Source organism: Lissotriton vulgaris, chromosome 7 (assembly GCF_964263255.1).
Source record: "Lissotriton vulgaris chromosome 7, aLisVul1.2, whole genome shotgun sequence".
Taxonomy (NCBI): Eukaryota; Metazoa; Chordata; class Amphibia; order Caudata; family Salamandridae; genus Lissotriton; species Lissotriton vulgaris.
The window spans coordinates 771,042,960-771,055,139 of NC_141695.1; the positions used below are offsets into that span (position 1 = coordinate 771,042,960).

The following is a 12,180-nucleotide window of genomic DNA, read 5'->3' on the forward strand; positions in this document are numbered from 1 at the left end:
AATAGAATTGCAATGGCTCACAGAAAAAGGCTATCATCCTAAGCACCAGGGCGGCTGAGTGTACTTGCTGAAGGAATGCTTAATGGCAGCCATTCTGTTTTGGAATCCTTATTATGGGTCTGTGACAGGATCAAGAGTGTATGGTAGAAAGACAAGAATGTATTTGAGAACCCAAGAGCTTCTCAGTTTTCCAAGGTTCCATAAGGAGGAACCTTGCACACTACATGCTCACAGACTGTTGTGTTTCCAGTGCCAGCAGTGGTGCTAGCGATCGCAAGACTTGGGCACACTGTTGGGTCTATGTCCTCATTGCTAGTGATCACAAGGCGGTAATCTCTTGCAGTGACTATGTCCTGCCTGCATGGGCTCACAATCAAAACACTGCTGATCGCTTTTTGAGGTATTTCAAAATCACAGATAAAGCCTTTCCATCATAGGATGCTTAAAATAGCAAACATGGTGAGTTTGCACAAATTTGGACGAAACCTTGCAGTTCATCTCGAACCCAGGTAGTGGAGACATGATAGCAGTTTAAGCTCCCTTCACCCCAATCACTGGTTCTGGAAAGTGGAAAGTGAGTCCGAAGGTTTAGGTAGCAGATTCAGTAGCTTGGGCATCAGACAACTGATGCTTGTTCTGCAAATCCTGCAACAGACCTAGACATTAATTGATCCTGTGAACTATGCTCCTGTGCAAGGGTAGTTGCGCAAGTCTAGCATAGGTTTTGTATTGGAAGGGTACCCTTCCAGTGCAAAATACAATGCTTAGACTAACTTTAAAACGTGTCCCACTTTCTATGTGTGCTATACAGTGCAGTAAACATGCAAAATCGGAAAAGAAAGGAGAAATAAAAGCATTTTTCCTGGAGAGTGCCTATTTGAAATGGGCATTGTGTTTTGATTTAAACCTACATCTACTTTTTTTAGTAAATAGGAGTTTGCACCAAAAACCTTGGTTGGTTGTATGGGAACACCCATGTATGCCCTCCCCCCCCCCCCCTTCTCCATGGAATGCCCCTTTGGCTCTAAGTAATGCAAAGCCGCGCTATGCACTTTTTGCACTACTTTCAAGTTAATTTCCACCACAAAAAATGTTGCACTAGAAAGTGAATTGTGAAAAATGGGTTTTGCATCAATTTGTGTCACTTTTGTGACACAAGTACAGTGCAAAATGTTAGCAAATATACTCCATAATGTTAAAATACATTATGCGGCAAGCAGGGGGCACAAGATGGGCTTAAGGGGCAGTGGAAAAAGAGAGTATTGCTGATTGGTATGGGTACTAAGTGAGAGAAAATGGATTTTTTTTAAATAACCAACATTTTTTTCATTATCTTTCCAGAGAGAGGGGGAGTGCGTTTGTGTCTCCCACAGTCCACTAGACAACGACGTTGGTGGCAGTGATTCTGATGGCAAGGTCAAAGGTCTGCCCTTCCTAGAGGAAAAAGCATGCTTCTGTGTCCCTATCCAACTATGTAGTTAGCATTATTAGCTGAAGTCGTTAAACTGTCATTGGAGGTCAAGTAACTTAATTCCAATTCCATGGCTAAAATGTACCCTCTGAAACAGGTTCTGTGGCAGTGGGTAGTTACTGGGCAGTAGGCATTGCAGATACTCATACCTAGCATTGGTGTTTCCAAGCCTAAGACTATTTAATTCCATTTGTTCATTTTCTAAACTGGGCTTCCATAAATTGCAATTACCTGCAGTCAAGGATTACTCCAAGAGGTGGTAAAGGGATTAGACCTGAAATACAGTCCCAATAGTAATCACGCTGAATAACTGGCTGAGTTTTATTATATCTGTTACGATGGCCTGATAAAGAGGAGTATGATTTAAAATGAAACCACAAAAATGCACTGCGTAACTAACTGCACTCCTGCCCCCCTACATTACAAACACCTTACGGTGTACCTCACGTGCAATGAGTCTTCGCACGCGCACGGTATCTACGCACGTGCCGTCAGGGTCCTGCAAAGTGATAATAGAAAGTTGCCAATCTATTTTCTCCGCCTCACACGCCCCCTCCTCTCTGACACACGAACACCTGGTCCTTCCTGCTTCGTCCTCGGCTGTCCCATCCTCTCATCCTTTTATAAGCCTTCCTCCCTGTCGCACTCTTCGCCCTCCCCGCCTTTTCTTATCTGCCTTCCGTTGGTCCAACTCGCTCCCGGTCCTCTCCCCACAGTCCTGCCTCTTGTTTCCCAGATACTCAGAGCCTCCTCCTCGGCCACTTTCCCACTTTCTCCAGAGTCCCCGTTCCTTTTCTTTCTCCGGGTCTCAGTCTACGTCTCACCTCCTAGCCCCCTCTGCCTCACAGATCTATCTGTTCCCTTCCTGACCGGTCTTACTGCCTTCTTTCCGCGCTCCAGTCGCTCTCTGCCTGTCTCTCTCCCGCTCCCTCTCACAGCCCACCGCCTCACTCACACGTGCCTCCGCCCCGTCCCTCCCCTAGAGGCAGCGGTCGGAGGCGCTGGCAGTGCGGGCTTTCGTCCACCACCGAGTCTGGGAAGGGAACGGAGCCGTCGCTGGCCACAGCATGAGGGGGAACCAGCAGCAGGGAAGGCGAGCAGCGCGAGAGGCGCCCACCGGCCCCCAAACAAGGCGCTAGCCAGGTAAGCCTGATGCCAGCCCAGATCTATGCCGCTGTAACTGTCTTTAAAAGCCAAATCAAGACAATGCATAGAAGTATTCCACGTGTGACAGACTCAAGAATTCAAATTGAAAACAGAGGAAAGGACTTGAACTTGGTAAATGTATCGTATTGTGATGTGTTTAAAGTTTATTTGATTGTCATATTCGGTTTGCCAATCTTTATTTTCGTTGGCTGAAAATATTCTACTGACCAGTATGTGCATGAAATTCTGAACTAGGAGGGCGATGTGCTTTATACCTAGGGATGTCCTTCTCTTCTGCCCTTGTTCTTATTTTTAAATACTACCCGTCCACAACAGGAGCGCGCACCAACGGTTCTCACTTACACCGCTGTACCCCCGGGGGACTCCGGGTGTGAAGATACCCCCGGGTCTGAGCTGTAGAAAATCAATACCGTACATCAATGTTTTAATACCTTGGCTGTTTCTGGAAACACGTGAGATCGCGGGAGGGTTTCCAAGAAGGCTGTGAAGGAACTGACTCCGCATCATCTTTCTGATGGCTAAATTCTACCCTGTGCTGGAAGGATAATGTGCTCACTTTTCAATGGCTTTGTAAAATCTAGCATGGAGATCATTTTACAGCGCCTCTGCCAGCCTTACGAGGATACGAGGCGCTGGCAACCTTTTTAACAGGAGATTAAAGAAAAGCAGCATGTCACTTATGTCGATTTTACGCTGCGCTATGATATTTTTGCATCACCTCTATTAGGTTTGTCGTGAATTGTCATACTACATTATGCATATATGACATTCTGTGTTATGTTATATGTCTATGTGGGGTATTTATAGAGCGCTCTGTTACTCCAAGGAGTGTCCTTGCGCTAAAAGCTTAAGGGTAGCAGCGGGGAAGAAGGGTTACGGGCATGAATAGAGCCAAGTTTTCAGTTTTTTTTCGGGAACAGAGGTTTAGTTTCAATGTTTCTCAGGTGTAGGTGCATTTTGTTCCAGAGGGCCGGTCCAAGGCTGGAGAGAGCCTTACCTCCAGATCTAGACTTTTTAATTCGCGGGATGTTGGCTAGCAGCAGGCTGGAGGAACGGAGATATGCTATTACTTGCTACACGTATTTAGATGTGTTGAGAGTCGCCTAAGGCTATGGGCTTCTCTGACAGCTTATTGTGCAGTGCTATGTTGTGCTATGCTGTCACGGCGTACTCCTACATTTCAACGCCTCGTCGGGGTAGTAAGCGCTATATAAATACAGTTACAATAACTTTAGATTCGGTTATGCTGTGCTTTTGGGCTGTGGCGTATGGTTTTTGTGAGCTCTTCCAGGCCTTTCCCTGTATCCCAGTGTGAGTGTCTTCTAGAGCATGTCTCCCAGTGGCCGTGTCTCCCCAGCCTTGCAGTCTCGCCTAAACAAAGTCTAACTCTAGGTAAACAGGTATACTACGAGGCGCTCTACTCTAATTCTGGGTAAATGTAACTAAATTATCCATATTATTAGCAGTGCTCCTAGGGGAAGAAAGATTGGTTACCTGTGCAATCTCTTCAAGAGGGTAACAAAACAAATCAAATGTCTGCCCCAAGCACACAGTGTGCTCGGGGCAGACTTTTGATTTTCAGTCTCCCCCAGTGTCCATGGCACCCCCATGTCTTAGCCTCCTCTGTAATCCACGTCTCTTCAGTGTCCTCCCGAGCCCGTGTCTCACTGCATGCTCGGTGCCCCTCATGTGTCCCTTTGTATATATCTCCCTTGGTCTGTGTTTGCCTCGTCCCAGTCTTCCAGTATCCCTGCTCCCTTTAGTTTCCCAGTGTCCATGTCTACATTTGAACTGATAACATGAGGATGAAAATGACCCTAGAGTGCAAACTAGTTTCCTGTAAACACCGGTACTGTGTGGTAACACCTCACCAGCGCTGTGCGGTAACACAGCGCTAATTACAAGTGAATCCCCATAGATTGAGAATTAACAGTGCGGACCATGATTTTCCAGGTGAAATTGTGTCAGGCAATCCCTACCCCATGAGTATTACTGCTCACGTTTACCACTCGCTTGTTACAGGTGGTAACTGGGAGCGGTGGATGTGGTGCAGGGTGGGGGATGCGGACGATGTCCACGGGCACAGCAGGCAGTGGCGGGCGGGCAGGGGGGCATTCCATGCTCCCTCGTCAAGCTATAGGAAGGGGTCAGATGGGACCCGGCATCCAGGCCTGGCTCCGCGTGCATCCAAATCCACGTCATTTTACAAGAGGGATTTTCGAACCAGTAAAATATGTCCTGTGTCCCCTCACCTGGAACATCTGGATGTAGAAGCTCAAGGCCTATTGTGATCAGGTGGTGTGTATTTCACCCAGAAATACCGCTACACCTGGCAGGTAATCGGGTACTGTGTTTCTCTCCAGTGCTTTCATCTCATGACGCCCCCATGTCCTCTCGAAGGATCCCCAGTGCTGTTTTGAGTATCACTATGTCTGCTAGTGTTGCACTGGGTCTTTCCTTGGGTTCTCCAGAGCGTTCTCTGTCGTGTTATTGTATCCCCATGTCAGCGTCTCCCTGTGTTCTTTGTTTCTCCATGTTTGTATCTCCCGTGTCTTGGTCTCTCAAAGAAGGCGTCTCCCCATGTTGATGTTTTGCTGCATCTCAGTGCCTGATTTGTAAAACAATAAGTGCCAGAGCCCTAAGTTTGACTCAGAAGGCCACGGCCAGAGCTACGAATATCAGAGGGGCCGAATACGAAGAAGGCGGATACATAGTCTCGATTCAACCTCATACTTTTTTTATTCACCCCATACACTTGTGCCTCTGTATCTCACTCGTGCTCTTTCTTTTTTCTCCATTTTCACTGTTTTCCCTCTTTTACTTTCTCATTCCTTCTCGCTTTTGTGTTTTCCTCTCCCTTGCTCTGGGCAAAAATCTGATGAGAAAAAACAAATGCCGGTCCCCAAAAATACGTGCCAGTGGGCACCCCCTGCGAGCACCTGCTGTGCCTCCCCATGTCCTATCTCCAGATGGCTGACTAACATATCCACCACGCAAATTACTTTCATACTTCACTATACTAATTCACCACTAATCCTTCATGGGTTCCGGGGTAGCATGCTACTCACCAAAAAAGCACTTCAAAACCCAATCAGGGGTAGGTAGTTCTATATAAATACAAACTCTTTTCCCTCTTCTATCCCTCCACTATGGTTCTTAATCCAAATAACTGATTATCATATTCCATACTCATATTGCGTTCATATTTCTCTATCCTAATTCACCACTGATCCTTCATGGGTTCCCCAAGTAGCGTGCTACTCACCAAAAAAGCGCTTCAACACCTTGTGAGGGGTAGTGAGTGCTTCAGGAGACTTCTCAAGACCAGGCTGTTCGAGCAGTAGCTGCACCCCCACTCCCGCTCAGTGCCTTGAGACCCTCATGGGTGATTAGTGCGCTCTACAAATGATTGATTGATAATTACGATGACAATTTACAAGTCCATATGTCACTTGCTGGGCTTTGCCTTAGCTATGCTATGGTGGGTGTTCTGGCCAGGTCGCGCTAGGAGCTGTGCTAGGCAGAGTCACGTTGTTGGCTAGGATCGCGTGTAGATGCTCGGCGGTGTTATTTGGTTTGGTTTGGGCATTACCTCCTCGTTAGTCTTCCTCGCCACATGAGTTACATAGTGAGCTTCAGCTCCACGACAGAACCCTCCAAAGTAAAAAAAGCCTCCCACCCCCTCCCAACATGGCCGACCAGTCCCACCTAACCTCTATAAGAGGCGGACCGGCCCAACCAACAGCCTGTTTTTTTTGTTCTGCGCGATTCTCTCCAGAGGCGCTGTACAGGTAAGATGGGCCTGCGTTAGCTGGCCCATGGGTTTTGGGGTTGAGGATCCTGCTTTAGCGGTCCCTGGTACCTGGAACTTAAATCCCCCCCCCTCTTCCTTCCCCCGGTCTTGTGGGGCCGGTTAGGTGCTGCTGTAGCGTGCCAGGGGTTTACAGGGGGGGGGGGCGGCCGGGGGTGTGGGGTGTTTGTGCATTCCCGTGCCTCCCCCGGTCGTGACTGTAGGGCCCTTGCCCGTTGTGGGCTTCGGGTCCGGCGCTGGAGGTTCTCCGGTGTGTGTGCTGGGGCTCCGGTTGCTTTCAATGCGCTGGACGCATGTGTAACCCGGGTTATTCCCGTTTTTTCACTTGCTGTACGGGCGTTTCCTGAGTAATGGTGATTGCCGTGCATGTTTGGTCCCGAATGGTTTGCTTGTAGAATTATGTGTGTTGTGCTACACCCGTTTACGGGTAGGGGTTCATTCACATGCCTTTGCCCATGGGGCGCTTCAGTGAGCACTGCGTGCAAGGAAACAGGCGTGCTGGGTTGAATTCCTTAATCCCTACTGCCTTACTTACTAAGTGCTTCTTGTTGTATGCTTTTTGCCGTCTCCTGATGCTCCATTCAATGTATGGCGTATTCTATAACGCGACGCTCCTACAGGCGGTACTTGCACTGTGCCTGGCCGGGGTGGTGAGCCTCGGCGTGCAGCGCGTACCGGTCTGGAGGCGGGCTTGGTCCTACCTCGTTTTTCTGCTCCTCGGCTACGCTGGCCGGGTACGGGTGCTCCCCTCCTGCTGGCCTGGGTCTCGGTTACGCGGCGCTGGTCGCTGCCGCCTCCCTTCGTGAATTTTGGCTCCCCTACGGGCCGCGGCGGTTTGCCGCGCTGGAGTAGGCTCCGGGCGCCTCCCGCCTCTCGGGGGCGGGGTTTGGTTGCCACCTGGTGCGGCCGATGATTTCCTTCATCGGTCTTGCGCGGCATTCTCCTGCTGGCGCAGCGATTTGGACGCGGCATGCTTGGGCAGTAGGCTGCGCGTCTGTCTCTTGCTCGGAGGGTCCGGTGTTCGATCCTCGGTGAGGGCATTTTCATTTTTGTGATCGCATGGGGACTGTTGGTTTTCATTTCCCAATTCACAAATGTTTCTTCTTTCGACTCGGTAGTGCTTGGCGTGATCTATTGGTGCGCGGAACGGCGTGGGGACAGTTCACTTATTTCTGTAGTCCCTTTCTGGCACCCTGGGGGCCCGTGTTTTCCTCCTGTGGGGAGGTGGGCTGTGTATTCGGCCCTGGGCTCGCCCTGGGCCGTCAGGATGCGCCGGACTCAAGTGTGTTTGCGCTGCTGGGTTGCTGTGCCTTCTGGTCTCCTAAGGGAGGCGGGGGTTATGTCCCCCCTTCTGTCGCCGTCTGCGGGGTCTCCCTGTTTTACTGCGATATCCCTTCTTGGGGTCCTTGTGAGGCGGGGTGCCCTGTCCCCTCCTCGCCTCGTCTCCCTCTCGGTGGCCCCAGTGGGGGAGTGTGACCCACTGGTTGGAGCAGCAGACCCTGGGGCAGTGGTCTGGCCCGGGACCAGGGTTCGGTTCCCCGCCTCGGCGGGTCTTGGGTTCGAATTAGTCCACGGACCTGGTATTTCTCGCCTCGGTGCCTATTCCATTCATGGAGTCCCACTCTGCTTCTCTGGGCAATAGCTTGCTTTTTCTCCGCAACGGCCCCCACAGTGCTTAGGATGCCTGGCCTCCACCTTGGGGGTGTCCGGGAGTGGACGCCTCAGGGGGATTGCCTGGATGGGTTCCACAGCAGCATTCGTACAAGTGCCTTGTGCCCTTGCGGGTGTGTAGTGCGCTATTCTTGTGTCGATTTACGCTACTGTGAAGTTTAGCATGGCCCCTGCGCGGGGATGTCACGCAAATTCGTGGTTCGTTCCATGTTATGGCTTGATTTTCCCTCCTCCGACGGCGGTGGTTGTTCCCGGGGTTTTCTCTGGGTGCGTTCTCTACGCATGTCTCCGGACTCCCTTCCTCTGCCTGCGTCCGTTGTGATGGGCGTTGTGGTGGTGGGTTGGTCACCTTTCCCGCTCTGGTGGCCGCGAGGCTGGCTCGGCCGTCTGGTCTGGCTGCGTCCTTGTCGGCGGTGACAGAGTTTTTCTGCGGGTGGCCTATTCTGGCTGTCTCCTGTCCTTTCATTTGGGGCCCGCTCCCCTGGGCGCGGCCTACCTTCGGTCTCCTTGTCCGCCTGTGGGTGAGGGCGTCCCGCCCTTGCATGGATGGGGTCCTTCGGCCATTCCACCCTGATTACAGGGTGTCGGTCTTCACGAGGTGCGTTCCGGTTGGGCTTCTGGGTCCGAGTTTCGGCTGTTCCCGGTCTCGTGCTGGTGCTGCCGCTCCCTTTTTCGGCCCTAGATCCTGGCTTTCGGCCTTCTCACTCCAGGGGGTTCCCTGGGGGGGGGGGGGGGGTCGCTGCCGTTACGTCCCGTCTTGGGACGTGGCTGTCTCAGTTCTTGGGCTCTTCGGGCTTGCTGGCCTGTGTCCGGTCTTGCTTGTCTTGCAGACTTTCCACGGGGTCCCACCTTCTCGACGGGTTCGGGTACCTACTCCTTCCCTTGTCTACTCTGAAGGGTTTTCTGGGTCCATGGGTTGGCCTGAGCGGCCGGACTACGAGTGGGGGTTCCCACTCTCGGTTGCGGGTGCTTCCGTTGGGCTTGCCTTCTGGCCCGTGGGTATGGTCTGTTTCTCATGGCCCGCCTGGTGGATCTTCTTCACCGGGAGGGGGTCTTGGTGTTCCCTGTCTGGCCGTGTGGTACGTCTCGGCCTCGTCTTTTTCATGGGTGAGCTTCACGTCAGGCGGTGTCTCCCCTCCATCGGCTCCCTGCTCTATGTGCGGTGATCCCTTCGGTTCCCGTCTCGGGCTTGTCCTCCTTCGGGGGTCGTGTGCCTGGACCCGGTCCTCCCCTCTGCTTCGTTCGGGGGGGGGGCGTCCTTTGGCGCTGGGTCGTTTGGGGGTCGTTGGGATCTCCTGCAGTCACGCAGCTCCTCGTGCTTCGGGAGTTGCTGGCAGTCCTCCTGGCCTGCCGTCTTTTGCTCCTTTGTTTCGGGGTCCCCATGTCTTGGTCGGGTCAGTCGACCTGGTGGTGAGGAGCGGTGTCAGCCTTCGGGGGGGTGCAAGGTTCGCTCCCTTTGATTACATTCTCGGGGGTTGTTTTCTTGGGCGGAGTCGTCGGTCCTGTCCCTTCGGGCTGTCTTTCCCCCGGGGTCCGGCTATGTGGTGGCGGATCGACTGAGTCGGATATTTCCTTCATTGCCTGGGCTCGCCCTGACCCCGGTGGTGTTTCGGCGCCTGGTGCCTCGACTCGGTCTGCCTCTGGTGGGTCTGTTCGCGGACGGGGACTCGGCCCTCCTGCCCAGGTTCTACTCTCTCCTCCCGGGTCCGGGGGTGTGGCGGGTGGATGCCCTGTCATTCGCTTGCCCTTTCGGTCTATTGTACGTGTTTCCCCCGTTCCCACTGATACCTCGGGTCCTCTGCAAGATTCGCTTGGGCAGGGCCGGGGTGCTTCTGGTGGTTCCCGCTGGGTCCGCCGCCCCTGGTACCCTCTCCTTTGCGAGCTGGCGGTTCAGGCCTTCTGGCCGATCCCGGATCTTCCCTTTCCGTTGTTGGGACCCCCGCTCCCGGAGTCGGTGTTGAGCCGGCTCTGTCTGCAGGCCTGGCTCCATCTGCTGGCCTGGATCTTGAGCGGATGACGCTGCTTGCTCGGGGTTGTTCTTCTGGGGTTGTGGTTTTGCTGCTGGGCTCCCGCAGGTCTTCCACATTCTCTTCCTGTGCCCGACACTGGGCTTCTTTCTCACGTTGGTGCGGTCGGCTTGGTGCTGACCCCGCCGCCGTGGACCCCTTGCGGGTCTTGGATTTCCTGGCTGTGGGGTTTTCCTTGGGTTTGGCCCCTTCTTCCCTGAGGGCCCAGTGGGCTGCCTTGCGGGCCTTCCGCAGTCTGGTTTTCGACGGGCTGGATTCCCTGGTGGCTCGCTTGGCTCCGGAGTTGTTTTCTCCGTCGCCCTCGGACGCTCTGCCTGTCTCCCCCTTGGGATCTCCCTCTCGTTCTGCGAGCACTTCAGGGTCCGCCCTGTGAGCCCCTGGCCTCGGTGGCTTTGCGGCTCCTCACCTTTACGGTGGTTTTTTCCGGGTGGCAGTGGTGTCTGCTGGGCGATTGGGCGTGCGGGGGTCGTTCCTCCGCTCCCCTCCCTTCTTGCGGGTTTTGCCGGACAGATTGTTTCTCCGGCATGTCCCCCGTTTTCTTCCCGGGGTTCCTTCCCTGGTGACCCGGGCTCGGGTGGTGTCTTTACCGCCCTTCTCTCCCGACACGGATCCTTCCTTGTCCATGCTGGGTGTCCGGCGTGCTGTTTTGGCTTCTCTTGTGTGCACGTCTTCCCTTTCCCGGTGTGATAGCCTGTTCGTGGCTTTCGGTCCAGTTCATTCTGGCCGCTAGCCCTCTCTTTCCACCTTGAGTCGCTGGCTTACACAGGCTTTCTTCCTTTCCTATGCTTCGCTGGTTTCGGTGGTAGCGGCGGGGGTCCAAGGGCCACGAGGGGTGTGGCTGTGTCCTGGGCCTCCTTCTAGGGTGTCTCTACTGGGGTGGTTTGTCGGGCGGCGACGTGGTTGTCCCCCCACTTGTTCATGGAACTCTATCGCGTTGTCTTGGGTGGTTCTGTCCCTGGGGACTTCGCTGGGGCCGTTCTGGGTGCGGGAGCTGTGGCTCCTTGTTGGCCTTTTCTTTGTGTCTTGATTCAGGTTTGCTGTCATTCCTGTTTTTCTTTTTATTATTCTAATTCCACCTTGTGTTGGTTTCTCTGCTTCACCGTATGGTGTTGTTCTTATGGTGGTCAATGACGCCTTGTTGGCTTGGGTATTTGCTCACTATGTAAGTCATGTGGCGAGGAAGACTAACGAGGAGGTAATGCCCCGGTTACTTACCGGTAATCTTCATTACTCCGAGTATAGTCTTCCTCGCCACATGAGTTCCCTCCCCCCCTCCCTGTCTGGCTGTCGGCTTCATTGTTTGCTTGGTAGTTCAGGCTGTTGGTTGGGCTGGTCCGCCTCTTATAGAGGTCAGGTGGGACTGGTCGGCCATGTTGGGAGGGGGTGGGAGGCTTTTTTTACTTTGGAGGGTTCTGTCGTGGAGCTGAAGCTCACTATGTAACTCATGTGGCGAGGAAGACTATACTCGGAGTAATGAAGATTACCGGTAAGTAACCGGGGCATGTTCTAGCATAGAACGATCTTCCTTTTCAGCCACCGAGGCAACCAGTGAATAGGAAGAGGCGGCAGAACGACCAGCACGGGCGCCGCTTAGCTCCGCAATCATCGGAAAGAACGAGTTTATTATCACTAGGGCTACATTAAAAAACAATGCATGCTTAATGCGATTAGCATCATTGTTTTCTCTCCGATATAAATTGCCACTTAACCCTGCAAAGTGTGATCTATGTTTTGTTCGATTTTAGAAACCAATAATTATATATAGTTTTTTATGAAGTGCTGCCCAGTGAGCAATCTTCAAAGCGCTGTTCATGTGTCCAGCGTGCTCGTCTTGTCGCTCTTGGAAGGATGAAATGCTATAGTGGCTTCACCAGGTAAACACGTGACTTTATAAATCCATACTGTAACGTGACTCTGGGAATCTGGAGGACGACCCGCCCTGGAATAACCAATATATCATCAGCTATCAACAAGTAATAACTTCTCGGTAACATAGTTCAGTGGGTTAGCGTGCTTGCTGGAAATATCTGTGC

The 12,180-nt window shown here is 52.7% G+C and overlaps 1 protein-coding gene across 1 annotated transcript in view; it reads left to right on the forward strand.

The window, feature by feature from the left end:
* Positions 1–2,483: 2,483 nt before the first annotated feature.
* The window catches only part of GPR142 (G protein-coupled receptor 142), a 301,751-nt gene continuing 292,054 nt past the window's right edge, over positions 2,484–12,180 (forward strand). The window contains exon 1 of the mRNA XM_086930999.1: positions 2,484–2,614. The gene's annotated coding sequence lies outside the window, so the exon portion shown is untranslated. The remainder of the gene's footprint in view (positions 2,615–12,180) is intronic.